We start from the raw sequence: 16,671 nt of genomic DNA on the forward strand, positions 1-16,671 counted from the left end.
GTAGCAGACACTTGCCCAAGGTGCCACGCAGTGGGACTGAACCCATACAATAATAATGATAATAACAATAATATATATTGTTGACCAGCTTCTTTCAGTCTCTGTCTACCAAATTCATTCACAAGGCTTTGGTCAGCCCAAGGCTATAGTAGAATACACTTGACCAATGTGTCACAGGTGGGACTGAACCTAGAACTATGTGGTTAGGAAGCAAGCATCTTACCACACATCCAGACGAAATACCACTAAGCATTTTGCACAGCTTAGTACCAATTCTGCAAGTTCACCAACTTATGGCCATAAGAAAATATTAACTTGCTCGGAAAACAGGTGAAGGCTGGGCAACAGGAACGACATCTGACCACAAAAAAATCTGCCTTAAGCAATTCCATCTGACCCATGTGAGCATGGAAAAGTCGGTGTTAAAACAATGATGACAATGACACACACACACTCACTCACTCACTCTCTCTCCCTCTTTCTTCCCCTCTCCGTCTTTCCCTGTCTCTCTTCCTCTCTCTCTCTCTCTCTCTCTCTCTCTGCCTCCATACAATTTCTCCCTATCAATTTTATTTAGAAGGTATTGGTCAACCCAAGTCTTTAGTTGAAGACATTTGCCCAAAGTGCCACAAAGTGAGATCAAACCTGAAAATACATAATTACAAAGTGAACTTCTTAACCGCATAGCCATGTGTGTGTGTGTTTGTGTATACATGTAAGCGTTCTTGTGTGTATGGTTGTGTAGGCATGTGTAAGTATGTGTATCTGAGTGGATGTCATTTAAATTTATTGGTTTCTTTTATGTCCCTACTTTAACTATAATATTTCTTCTATTCCAATGCACTAGATCTACTTTGTTTGTATATCTCTGTAGCTTTTATTTGATCATAGATATGTCCAAACCAACATAATGCATGTTTGATCTTCCATACTTGAGACATGGTAGAAGTATCTTTCTCTTTCTCTTTCTGTATATATTTATGTGTGTGTGTGTGTGTACATGTATACATACACACACACGTATTTATGTATATATAATATATATGTATGCATTTATGCATACACACATATTTATATGCATTGTTACACATTATATACATATATATAAACACATACATGCACATATGCATAAGTACTATGCATGCACACATACTTATATATTAATGATAATAATAATAATAATAATAATAAAAATGATAATAATAATAATGAGGTGAATCTTGAGGATGTTTGAATACAAGTATATACACAAAGAAAAAAGAGAAGAAAAAAGTAAAAATGAAGTGAAGCTTGAAAAAGAAACCGAAGCAGAAAAATATAATCATACTTACATAATAGGTGAACCGCAGTCTTGCAGGACATATGAAATTATATATTGCTATGGACTCTTGCACAGAATATTGCGCTCTGGAATTCATCCAAATATTTTTTCTTCCGTTGATTGGTTAAACTTCGAAACCACTTCATTCAGCTGTAGACTTGAATTTCTAGTAGAGCTCTCACGTGATGGAGATATTTAATGGTTTATGTAGCCACAACCAGAAAATGTAGGTTAATTTCAACCAGAAACCAAAGTGATCTTTTCTTTGGATGGCATTTCAATAATAAAATAATAAGTTTGATATCACTGAGCAATAGGTTCAGATTCTCCTCATAGACAGATATTTATATATGACAGAATTTTCAGTGCCATACGATGTGTAACCCACATCTCTTAGTCTTATAATGTGTAAGAATCTAATGTATACTAGAATCTTTAGTATACTATTAAATATCACACACATGTAATGTATTTTTTGTTTAATCTTTTAGTGAGGAGACAAAACAATATCCATGACTTTTGACAGGGTCTCTGAGACTGATGGGAGTTAGAGAGAGTGGTATCCTCAAGCAAGAAACTTAACCCATATACTTGCAACATAAAAGATATTGCTAAAAGCGCCCAACATGCCAGGTGGTAGTGATAAAACAAGGTGATGGATTTAGTCTAATGCTCAAGGTTATGGATGTTAATGTCCCCAAGTCCTAGGGACAGTTATTTAGTTTCCATAGCACATAAACAAACAAGATCACATTCCCCCTGAACAGCATGCCAGTCTATCACAGAGCAAGTTATTCGCAGCTGAATAAACTTGAGCAGTGTAAAATTATGCGTTTTGCTTAAAAACATAATGCACCACCCAGCCCATGATCTTGTTATTGTGAGTGCAGACTCAAACTACCAGGCTACACACCTTCACTTAGTAGGCTAAGAAGGGATTTGAATTCAGAATGCAAAGTGTCAGAACAAATATCATGAGGTATTTTTTATTTTTATTTTGATATTCCTTCATTTCTGCCAAGTCACCACCCTAGATTGGTAGTCATTTATTATCTCTAAAAAGGTGAAAGACAAAGTTAAATCACACTAGGATTTGCACTCAGAAGGCAAAGAATCAAGCCAAATGTGGTAAGGTATTTTTGTCCAACACAGTTCACCAACATAGAGTAACCTTTCTCAATTAAATGTAATTCCACACTTGTGCCTCTTACTAAACACTGCTACTCTGTTCTGAATGGTAACTAACTAACCGATCGGTTGCTGCAAAGTGAAATTTTGCTGATAAGTACATAGACTGTCATTTAAAAGTATTCTGTTTGATAAGAGTGTAAAAGCTGAATTCTTCTCCAGGATGTCTTCTAATAGTGAAAAAAAAAAGAAGTTTTCTTTGTTAGCAATCATTCTTATTATAATAATGTGTGTCTGTCTGTATATGCACATGCATGTGTGTGTGTGTGCACGTGTGTGTACGTGTAATGTTGAAAGAGATAGAAGGCTAAACAATGCAAAATGGACTGTAAGGTGAGGTAACAACAATTAAAAGTCAGTTGCCTGATAATCTTTGTTTTGTTTCTTTTATTGTTGTTGCTGTTCTTTTATTTGTCCAATATTTCAAGACCTAAAAGTCCTTTCTTCAGGGTTTAAGGAACTTTCATTGGGTAATGTTCCAATTTCTTTTCCTTCGGATAAAATATTGATTTTGATTTAAATTTTTTCTCAAGTAATTTTCAAGCATTTTTGATATGCCTGTGGGTATGTTTTAATTTATTATTTATGTCATATAATTAAGGTATCTTTGGCGTAATGAGTAGCTAGCTGAGTACCCCTCACTGAGTAATTATTACACCAGAGGATTTGCTAGCTAGGAAACATATGTAGCCTAAATTTTACCTGCTCCAATCCCTCAATTCGGATATATATATATATATATATATATACATACACAAATACTATATATATATATATATATATATATATATATATATATATGCATACACAAATACTATATATATGCACACAGAAATATTATATATATATATATATATATACATATATATATATATACATATATATATATATAAAGCTATGATAGACCGTTGACCAACACCATTCAATTTTTTTTCTCCGTGTTTTTCTCCTTGTTTTCTCCATATTCTTTCTGTTGAAGAGCGTAGCTCGAAACGTTAAAAGACTTTCCGTATTCTCGAGCGTCATACTAATACATCCTTTTGTTGTTTACACCACCTGTCCTCGTCTGTTATTGTTTTTTTTTCGTACATTCTCCCATATGTATATATAAGCACGCACAAATATATATATGGATCAAAACAGTTTGATTCAAATTCGTTTGATAATCTTCAGCCATTTTGAAACTCTTGGAGTATCAACAAATTTGAATCAAACTGTTTTGTTCCATACATGTAACCCCCAATAAATGTGTTGAGTGCCCTTCTTTCATTTGTCCATTCATTTGTATGTATATACAAATACACACACACAAACATTTATATATACATACATACATATATATTTACTTACTTATATATATATATATATATATATATATATATATATATATATATATATATATATATATATATGTGTGTGTGTGTGTGTGTGTTTATATAAATATACATGTATGCAACACCATACACTTAAATATAAAACATGCTATTTGCTATAAAATAAATGCCATAGTTCCTTCACTAAACATCAAATAATCCACTGTTCCACCATTATAATTGAAAGAGAAACACTGAATACCCAGACATTATATTGTCCAGAAAATATACTATATACGCATTAAATACATGCATTAAAACACTGACCTTAAAACTAACCATATAATAAGGGTAATAAATATAGATAATACTTAATGCATATAATGGGAGTGAGAGAATTCTTTGAAATAGAAGTTGTAAAAATTGAAATCCATAGACCAACTAAGAATGCTATGAGATCAACCAACCAATCAAAAGTACCCATGAAATGCAAACAATAAAATTCTGTTATTCACCAATCCAATGTCATTCTGAAATACTACAATAATGATGTTACACTGATGATTAAAGAAAATAAAATGCTAGAATATATGTATACATACATACATATATGTATATACATACAAATATATACACACAAACACACACATACATACAGTGTTTCAGAGATATTTGAGAACATATTTAGTAATTTAATAAAACAACTTTAATCCAGCAAACACCAAATGTATTTTAATGAAAATTTGTGTACATGTTCTCAATAAATTTTCTTACAAAATGATTCTATGAATCTGCCTTCATCCTTGAGTGTTACATCAAGGCAAGGTTGGAATCATTGACATGCTTACACCAACTGGGCCCTATCTTTTTAGACATCATTTGGACATTGGCAGTATTCAGTGAAGCTACAGTATTGTAAAAATATCAATTTTTCTTTCAACAATGCTCCAGATATAGTAGTGCATGGGATATAAATGTGACAAGTTTGGAGGCCACTAATTTGGTGTTACATGATCATAAAGATTGTCTGACTTCTATTCTTGGGTTACATGGGCTTCATGAGAATGTGTTGTGTCTTGTTGAAACACATATGGCCTTTCATGGTGTACTTCATCCATTCAGGGCTTAACAACTACCTCTAGCACCCTTTTTATATCCAGTAGTACTAATTCAAAGACCCAGTGCAAAGATGTGTTTCATCGGAACAATGCGTGACCCCACACTGCAAAGATCATGTAACAGAAGATCAAAGAGCTTGGTTGGGAAAAAATTCCTCATGCACCTTATTCTCCCGACCTTGCTCCTTCAGACTACCATTTGTTTCGTATGTTCCCCATATGATTTGGGGGACATAACTTTTGCAAACCAGGAGGAGGTCGAAACTGACATTTCAGAGTTCTTCACTTTGAAACCAAAAGAGTTTTACATTGATGGGATTAAAAAGCTTGTAAATAGATGGAAGGAAGTCATAGATAATCAGGGAAAGTACATTGATGATTAAGTTTCAATTAAATATAACATTTGATCACTTGTTTTCTCTATTCAAAATTCGGACAGAACTTATGGGATGACCTGATATATACTTATATACACACACACACACACCTAATAGATCCACCAAAGATCTGTATGTTAATTTGAGTCATTTATTCTATCACAACAGGTACTTGATAGTGTCATTGTTTATAGGTTTCCAAGAGCCAGCCAATCACTGGCTCACTGCTTTTCTGATGGCAGGGTTAAAGGCAATGTTTAGTTATTTTCTGTGCAAATTGATACAAAACAAATAATCCAAAGACATTTCATTTCAAAAGCATCGGGATTTTTCTTTTTACCTCATCGATATTTACATCTTTTGCAAATGTATATACATAGAGACAGCAAATATTGGCTGTCAATTTTACTTTTCATTACTACATGAGGACAAAATTAACTCACAAATGGCCGAATACTCTACAGACATGCATAACATTCACGTAGTTCTCAGGGAGATTCAGCCTCACACAGAATATGGCAAGGCTGGCTCCTTTGAATTACAGCTACAACTCAAGACATATATATATGATTGTATTTGTGTGTGTGTATAGTATAAGTTAGTTAAAAGATGTTCGCAATAATAAACGCAGTTACCAAACTTTCATTCATAAATCCATTTATTATTTCATTCTTTTGCATTTCAATTTGTACATTTGTACCCAGAAATTTTCAACAACTGCACGCCAGAAGAAATGGAAAAACAAGTAATTTTATCTCCTAAAAATTCTGACTGTCTTGCAATAAATGGAAAAAGTTCTTAATATTATACCAGAGGCACTTAAAACATACTTAAGCACAGATTCAGTGTCTTGCAATAATGAAGTACTGTGAGGAAGACCACCACACCAGCTAGCATCACCAACACACCAGCCACTCCATCATTACACTTCCACATTAATCCTTTAAGATCAGGGAATCAGTTAGGGGCCTGCTGAATCTCTCTCGGCATACCAGCAAACCACAAAATCGCACCAGCCAGTATCACTACTACCTCCAAGCCCATCATATATATCTATATATATATGTATGTATGTATCTATGTATGTATGTGTGTGTGTGTATTTGTGTCTGTGTTTGTCCCACCACCACCATTGCTTGACAACCGATGTTGGTGTGTTTGCATCCCTGTAATTTAGCTGTTCAGCAGAAGAGAGTGATAGAATAATCACCAGGCTTACAGGGAATAAGTCCAGGGGTTAATTTCTTCGACTAAAGGATAGTGCTCCAGCGTGGCCACCGTAAAATGACTGAAACAAGTAAAAGAATAAAAGAAAACCAGAAAAACGTTCCGTACTACTCAACCAAGAAGGTTCTCTGAATATGTACGATGTATTTTAAGGTTAAATAGTTATACCATTTACGTTTGTGTAACTGAGATATTTTGGTTGGCTTATATAGTCATTGGTGTTACATTACTTTCTATATTCTGTAACTGTCACAATATACTTTTCTAGGCCTGAAATTTTTGTGGGGAGGGGGCCAGTTGATTAGATCGATCCCAGTACACAACTGGTACTTAATTTATCGACCTCGAAAGGACGAAAGGTAAAGTCGACCTCGGCAGAATTTGAACTCAGAGCATAAAGACAGACTGTCATAATATACAAACATTTCTCATGGCACCAGTACACTGTTCACAGATGCTTACATTTTTTATGTTTTCCATGAACTTTTCATGGGTCCAGCTAGTTATTATTATTATTATTATTAAGGTGGCAAGCTTGCAGAATCATTAGCACACTGGGCAAAATGCTTAGTAGCATTTTGTTCATCTTAACATTCAGAGTTCATACTCTGCTGAGGTCAACTTTGCTTTTTATCTTTTCAGGGTTAATGAAATAGATACCAGTTAAGCACTGAGGTTGATGTAATTGACTAGCCCACTCACCCCAAAATTTCTGGCCTTGTGCCTTTAATAGCAAAGATTATCGTTATTATATATGTGTGTGTGTGTGTGTATCTTTTACTTGTTTCAGTCATTGGACTACACCATTCTGGGACACCACTTTGAGGGGGATGTAAACAAACTAACACTTGTCATGTGGTGGGCAGTAAGCATACACAAAGATGCACACAGTTATCAATATATATATATATATATATATATATATATATGATGGGCTTCCACTCAGTTTCCGACTATTAAATTCACTCACAAAGCATTCATTGGTCCAGAGCTGTAAAAGAATATATCTACCCAAGATATCATGCAGTTGGATTGAACCTAAAATTGTGTGGTTGCAGAGTGAGCCTGGCCGAAAATTCAAGGTGTCAGTCAAACTTTCTTTTGTAAAAATTAATGCACAAACAATTAATCATATATTGAATTTGGATCCCTGTTATGAGGCTACTGATATAAAATAAAGCTGTTGAACACTTACAGAATGCAAGTTAGTAGATTCTGCACTCTGAAGCTACTGGATTGTGTAATATAAACAATCTGGCTTCTTGTTTCTCTGGGATTGGTCAATTGATGTAGAGACCTGGTGAAACACCAATAAGGTTTGAAAATCAATTAAGGTTTTTATTATTTTTTCAATCTATAGAGAAATGATTAAATCTTACATGCTTCTATGTCAACTACATAGGTTTACATATGTGTTTATATATATATATATATAGCCTGAAGGAGACGGGCTCTGCTAGAGGCCTTCAAAACTTGAAGTAGCACAGAAAACTAATCAAATAATACAGAGGACTCCGACTAAATGTTTTGAGTGCCCTTTTCTTTCATTTGTCCACGTTCGTATATGTGTGTGTGTGTGTACATTTGATATGCATTTCTTTCTAACTTACCATAGTTTTTGAATGGTGTTATCTTAGGCAGGATTTCATGGTCAAATGCCCCTTCTGTTGCCAACCTTTACTTGCTTTTCATAGGGTCCACAGGTTTTAGAAATGATAGAGCAACCAGTGGTAATGTCAACAAAGCATATGAACATCGAAGTGGTAACCATGTGAAATAAAAACATGCAGGCACATTCACACACATACATCAATATACAATGAAGGGTTTATTCAAATAAATCGCCCCAGTACATATTTTTTTTAAAGTCTGGTACTTATTCTAAAAGTCTCTTTTGCTGAACCACTAAGTAACATATGTAAACAAACCAACAATGGTTGTCAAGCAATGGTGGAGATGAACACAATCCTTTTCTGACAGGATTGCCATAGACCAATATTTGTTCTATAGCAATGTACTATAGCATACTGTGTGGAGGCGCAATGGCCCAGTGGTTAGGGCCGCGGACTCGCGGTTTCGATTCCCAGACTGGGCATTGTGAGTGTTTATTGAACGAAAACACCTAAAGCTCCACGAGACTCCAGCAGGGGATAGTGGCGAACCCTGCTGTACTCTTCCACCACAACGTTCTCTCACTCTTACTTCCTGTTTCTGTTGTGCCTGTAATTCAAAGGGTCAGCCTTGTCACACTGTGTCAAGCTGAATATCCCCGAGAACTACGTTAAGGGTACACGTGTCTGTGGAGTGCTCAGCCACTTGCACGTTAATTTCACGAGCAGGCTGTTTTGTTGATCGGATCAACTGGAACCCTCAACGTTGTAAGCGACGGAGTGCCAACAACAACAACATAGCATACTGTACCATAATAGTATACTGCACCATAATATACCGAATCATACCATTGCTTTTCTCAACATTCAGGTACCAGTCAAATCATCTGAACAATTCAGCAAAATACATATAAAAATTGCATAACAATTAATTTACGGAGAACATATTTAAAAGACTACAACAATACATATCATATCATTTGCACGGAATATTCAAGAATGAAGTAAATTAAGAAAAGAAAAAAATAAATTAGCAAAGACAGTTTTTTAGTTGTTCTGAAAAACATTTTTATTAATAAAGAATAAATGCTAGAGGAAATGAAGTTCTTTGAGAGGGCGAAGTGGAAGGGAAGGGGTTAAGACATCACTTGTCTTTGAACAGTGAGATTTGGCTAAGGTTCAATATCAGGTTGTATACAGGATAGAGTCTTGCATCCTTTGTTTTTTGTATTTTTAGGGGATGTTTTTTAATGTGTTTTTTTTCAATATTTATACACTTTTCTTTCTTTCATCTGTGAACCCGTGAAATTCAAAAACTTTCTTAAGGGTTTTTTTTTACTTTATATTTTTTCTTCTTCATATTTAAAGGAATGTTTCATGTTGCAAAGTTAAAAAAATAAATAAATAGCTAAATAAATAAAAGAAAAACAGAAAAAAAAGGAACAATATAAAACATTATAAGTATAATAAAAATCTTTTGATTTTTGTTTTCATAAAACGTCAAAAGAAATATAGAAAAAATTAAAAACCTTGGGCAGGAATGGTGGTTGTCTAGGCAATGGGCCTATATATACATACATACATATATATATATATATATATATATATATATATATATATATGCATACATACATACATATACACTTATATATGAAAAATAATTGTCGTTAGTAATGGCTATGTTCAGGTAATTTGAAAAAAAACCTTTAAAAAAAAAATCAAGCCAACATGAAGACCAAAGAGATAAAAAGAAAAGATATTGGAGGAAAAGATGTGAAGCAAAATTCTAAATTGTATATCAAAACTTGCTTTAACAAAACACTTTCTGCAAACAAGCATCTGCATAAAAACTCACCCGTACAAACATATAGATACACCATGTCAATATATACATATATGCACTTGTACACATACATCATTATCTTACTTAATATATATCAATGCACACATTATTTTATACTATAGGGATGTATATAGTCATATATATAAATATATATACATACATACATATATACCACATTATGTAGGTATATATATACATGCACACATTACATATGCATATATATATATACACGCATTTATATATGCATACATATATATATATATATATATATATATACACACACACACACATTTATATATGCATAAATACATACATATATATATATAAGCTCATATGTTCTTGTGTGATTTTACATCCCAATACATATATTGTCTACAAATTATTTTTCTCAAATAATTATTTTTATAAATATTTTAACCAAAGATAATTTCAGTAAGATAATTATACTGTTCAAAAAAAATTTTTTTGTGTAAAAAAAATTTTTTCACTACACCTTTACTGAGCAACCAACCAGAAAGCATTACAACAAGTTTTGTTCACAAGTGACACTTTTTGGATTTAGTTAAAAAAAAAAAAAAAGAAAAAGGCAGGGAAAAAATGTAAAAAATGATCTTTTCCTTTAACCTAGAGTTAAAGGTTTAAATGTATATTTTATTTATATTTGCAGTGAATGAAGCAGTATCCATGTCACGTTCTTTCAAGCTATTGCAAAACAAAATTAAAATAAAACAAGGATAAAATAGAAATTTAAAAAACAAATGATTCAGCACTATTATTATTATTATTATTATTATTATTATTATTATTATTATTATTGTCATATCTAATTGACAATCTAATTCTATAATTGGTCTAGGGTACGACAAGTAAAATTGCAACCATTTGTGGAGTTCACTATGATTAATGAGATCATTCTTTACTATCCGTTTTCTGTTTCTCCAATTCTCCAGATGACCCATTGAGAAAAGCATAGCACCTGTAAGACTTGTTAAATAAATCATTAACTCTAATGTCAAATAATAATAATCCTTAAGGCAGTTTGACATAGTCTACAATGTAACATTCTAGTAACATCTTTGACATTGCTAATAAGCGTGTAAGTACTTGGCAATTTGAATTTTCCAGTTGTGCCTCACACACAACTGGATTATCTGCTGCATGGGGAAACATCTGGTCCTTCACATTAATTCACCTTAACTTCACACATCACTGTGGAGAGAGAAGATGCTTGTATAACTTAGCTTGGCTTAGCAAAGGCTGTTCCCAAAATGACATTCAGTGAAACAACTTCACTGTCCTCCAAGACTGAAAGATGCCTATTCAATATAATTAAACAACAGTATTTAAATAAATAAATAAATAAAATTCAATTAGAATTTTTAAAATCATAAAAAAGTAAAAATAGAAAATAAAGATAATGAAAATATTCCATTTTGAGTTGATTTAGAACAATGCATTTTAAGATAATGAAGAAGCAATTGTAGGGTAATAAACATATGTATGTATATATTATACACACACATGCATATAAATAGCTATACATGCATGTATATATACACATGCACGCTCTGAATCAGATGCAGCCCTACATATTATCAAGGTCCAGAAATAATTCCAATTCCCAGTGCAACATTTTAATTGCCTTGGAATTAAATAATGGCCTTTTTTCTAATTGTTGATTAAACATATATTGTTAAAAGAAACATAAGGAAGAAAAAAGCAATATTAGAAAATAAAAATTGTAAAACAAAAAAACACTTAAAAAATGGGGAAAAAAATCAAAAACCAAGATAAAATCTTTGATTAAATTCACTATATAAATGGAATGTGTATACATACATATATACAAATATATATATACACACACACACACACATATACAATGTTGTTACATATATGTGCTTGTATACATAGGTAGATTATACATGTGCATGTGTAAATATATATATATATATGTGTGTGTGTGTGTGTGTGTAATGTTCACACATATACTTGCATTTATAAAGAAATATATGTATATTGTATGTGTATACTTAAACAATATTTTAAAAAATCAGATTATTTTCGGTAAACTTAAAATTCCTTCTATTACTCTTTTCTTTTTAAGAGGAAATTAAAATAATTATTACTAAGAAATTGCTTCAATTCTCAACCTGATTCCACAATAATTTTTATCCTCATTTCCTATTTTATTTTAGTAATTTACAATGTTCAAGTGGAGGAGTGGTTCCAAAAAAAAAAAAGGTATGTTTTTTTTAATCGGCTAAAAATATGAGACAGAGGGAGAAAGAAAGAGAGTAAGGGAGCATGAGAGAATGTAATAATTGGAGTTATGGGCTGGGGTTGGAGATTGGAATTGAATTAAGCACCAGCAGAACTTTAGAAGCCACTTAGAATAAATATGTGTACACATATTTTAAGAGAATGTGTGTATGTATGTGATTTTTTTTTTTCAGTGATTCAGATTATAACAAAGATGATAAAAGAAACAAGTCTTTAAAGAAATTCAATATTTGTTGGGTTAAAAATTTTTTTTTAAATTTCATCTCTCATTGTAATCTTGAATTTTTTTAAATAATTTTTCTTCTTTATCATCAATTCAGTTCTTCAAAATTTTTAGTGTTTTTAGTCATTTGTGGTTTAGTTTTTTTTGTGTGAATGTTGTTCATTTGATTATCTTTCTTTTTTTCCAATTATTATAAAGAATTTCTTTTTAGTATGTTATTGGTGTATAATCACCGAGTTAATTATCATGCTTCAAAAAAAAAAAAAAGGAAAAAATACTCAAAAATTTATTTATATAATTGAAAATGGTTGTTCTGGAGGTACCAAAATGGTTTTATTGTTGCTATAATTCTTATTGATATTGTTGTTCTTATTAAAATCAATTTTCTTTCTTTCTTTTTTTAATATTTATGTTCTCCATATGAAGCAATGACCATGTCTTAAAAAAAAATGTAATAAATAAAATACAAGGGAATAGTTCGCAGCTATGCAGCTGACTTTCATATGAAAGTTTACTGACAGACAAACAGACAGACATAAATTTTGTCAGTCAAAATCTGTATTGGTTCCATGTAACATTCAGTTTCCAACATGAGAAATATGTGATATGATTTTGTTATTTCATACATAAATATGGTCAACTATTAAGAAAAACGAAACTTGTTTCCTGTTGCACATCATCGATACTATATTATTGTATCTGTCTATTATGCTATTGTTACTGACATCATAATTATCATTATATAAATTAACACATTATGACACATGATATAGGAATAATGTTGGATAACAATTTTTTTTTAATATGATGTAAATATATGAAGTCATAGCTTAGGAAAAAAAATAAAATGGAAAATATTGTAATGTATATATATATATATATATATATATATATATATATATATATATATATATATATATATATATATATATACACACACACATATACACACATGGTATTGAGGTGATATGAAAATGATATGAGTAAGATATGATATATCAGATCTTGCGTTATAAAAATTTAAACTTCTTGAGCAATGAGAAAATTTTGAGAAGGTCACAAATACAGAAATGCGTGAATATTTGAATGAGATGAAAAAACAATCACTCAAAAAGTGGAGCCTCTACCTTTTACAAAATAAATTATATAAATATAATATATATATATATATATATATATATATATATATATATATATATATATATATATATATAATATGATATATATATATAATATACATACATATATATATATATATATATATATATCATCTGTGTGTACAAATATTATATATATGTATAAATATTATATACATTTATATATACATATATATATATATATATATATGTATATATATATATGTATAAATATTATATATATTTATATATGTATAAATATTATATATATTTATATATGTATAAATATTATATATATTTATATATGTATAAATATTATATATATTTATATATGTATAAATATTATATATATTTATATATGTATAAATATTATATATATTTATATATGTATAAATATTATATATATTTATATATGTATAAATATTATATATATTTATATATGTATAAATATTATATATATTTATATATGTATAAATATTATATATATTTATATATGTATAAATATTATATATATTTATATATGTATAAATATTATATATATTTATATATGTATAAATATTATATATATTTATATATGTATAAATATATATATTTATATATATATAAATATTATATATATATATATTTATATATATATATAAATATATATATATTTATATATATATAAATATTATATATATATATTTATATATATATAAATATTATATATATATATATTTATATATATATATAAATATTATATATATATATATATATATATATGTATATGTGTATATATATATATATGTATATGTGTATATATATATATATATGTATATGTGTATATGTATATGTATAGATATTACATACATAAATATTTCACATATAAATATTATATACATGAACATTTTATATTTAAACATGTTATATATGAATATGTATATAAATATGATATATATATATTGCATATATATAAATATTATATCTATATCGATAATATATGTACATTTATATATATTTATATATATATATATATATACACACGCACACACACACACATATACATGTGTGTGTGTGAAGAATAAAACTTAAATTTTGCAATACATATAAAAGAATCACTCAAAAATTAAATTCAAAATCAATTAAACAAAAGTATGAATGCCAGCATTCAGAAAGAAAACCAGAGGTACACACACACACACTAAACATGAGTAATTTTCAGTAGAAGTGTACATGCTTAATATTTTTTTTTTATAAGGAACAAAATTCAAACCTTACAATAAACTATCCTGTAATACAAGCAGTCATCTTTTGTTTGCATATGAGTGGCAGAGAACATGAAGTGTGTTACAAATTTCAGAGTTGCTACAACAACATTTCTATCCATTCCACATTATCTGCACTTCACTATATGTATACAGTATACCATAGTAGACTTTACACACAGTAACTAGAAATACACATTTTATATATATATATATATATATATATATATATATATATATTCTCTAAAACAATGGTCAAGATTTTACTTTATTTTAAAACTCATACTGTTTCAGTAGCTAATGTTACAATGCCACAGGTATACAAGAATTACAGAGCATGATCAGTGTTACAAATGTTGATTAGATAAGATAGTAACATGAATAAAAAGGACCACTGACAAAAAAATTGGAATGATCATCATTATAAACATTATTATTATTATTATACATACACGAGAACTATGGATGCTTCTTCACTATACCCCAATATTATTATTATTATTATTATATTAATTCTAGCACCTCTCTTGATAACATTACTACTACACCATACTAATGAGGCTACTAGCACTATTAACACTGAATTCTTTGAGTGAGCACAGGAAAGGTCCTATAATTTATTCAGAGTGATGCTATGTAGAAATGGGATGTTATGCTTTTATGCCCAAGTATCTTTACCATAAGAGTGTATAAATGCCGGAAAGTGAAATGTCTTCAATAAGTAATCAAAGCCATATAATTAATAAATATATATATATATATATATATATATATATATATATATCATACTTAATGAATATACATGTTGATAGGCTAGTCACTGCTGTATATGCTCTGAGATAACATCTCCTATGGAGAAGTTGTGTTAAAACAATTATTATCAGAGTGAGATGAAAATTCTTCCCCACAGAAGCCAGCGAGATCACCAGAAGTACATCATATGGATATATATATATATACACACACACAGTGCTAGACATACAAACATCTCTTCTATCACTAAATATACAATACTACACATCTTTCACTGTTCTCACTTGATGTTATCTATTGTATTTTCTCTGTTTATTTCCCTTTTTTGCTGCAAAGCTGATTTAAATAAGATGCTACTATAAAGACTGTAAAATATAAATTGGTCTTCAGCATTTTTCTAAATGAGTGTTACAAATATTTAGTCAGAGGAATAGTTTACACATTGAATTAGGTACTGATACAATAGTATTCTATTGTTATGAGTATACCCCTTAAATATTCTCAGGGAATATGGTGTGCCAGTGAATGACAAGCCTGTTCTTTGGCACTCAGCACTGGGGTCAATTACTGGACTTGAGCCAAAATTCGAAACCATTATATGTAAAATGCCATTGATTGGTTTCCTAATAGTTTTCATCTACCCTGTTTTGCTTACAAGATTTGGGTTGACTTGAGCTTATGGTAAAAGGTACTTGCTCAAGAAACTATGCATTGAGATCAGGCATGCCAGCTCAGGCTTATAAAAGAAACTTAGCCATTTAGCTGTGCTTGTCCTTGTGATGTAGGAAATATATCACTAATAAAACAACTTCTATTTACCTTTTTGTTCATATAATGTGTGTGTGTGTGTATTTATTTACCTTGATTAGGACTTACCTCTTCAACTCTTTTGGGAGCAATCTCTTCAAGACTACCTCCAGTTGTACGTTACTAAGTTTTGCTTTTTAAAATTTATCAATTCATATTTGAACCTTCAATCATAATTTTGTTTAAGAACCTTTTTGATATTTTCTAAAGGAAAAGTTAGTCATCTTA

At 30.0% G+C, this 16,671-nt stretch overlaps 1 long non-coding RNA gene across 5 annotated transcripts in view; it reads left to right on the forward strand.

Annotated features, from left to right (window-relative positions):
- Nucleotides 1-16,671, forward strand: part of LOC149132684 (uncharacterized) — a 451,111-nt gene that overhangs the window by 213,169 nt on the left and 221,271 nt on the right. For all 5 annotated transcript variants that reach the window (XR_016244285.1, XR_016244284.1, XR_016244283.1 and 2 more), the window contains one exon: nt 12,196-12,241. This is a non-coding gene — a long non-coding RNA (uncharacterized LOC149132684). The remainder of the gene's footprint in view (nt 1-12,195; nt 12,242-16,671) is intronic.

The sequence above is a fragment of the Octopus bimaculoides genome, chromosome 14 (genome assembly GCF_046866305.1).
Source record: "Octopus bimaculoides isolate indiv1 chromosome 14, ASM4686630v1, whole genome shotgun sequence".
NCBI classification, from domain to species: Eukaryota; Metazoa; Mollusca; class Cephalopoda; order Octopoda; family Octopodidae; genus Octopus; species Octopus bimaculoides.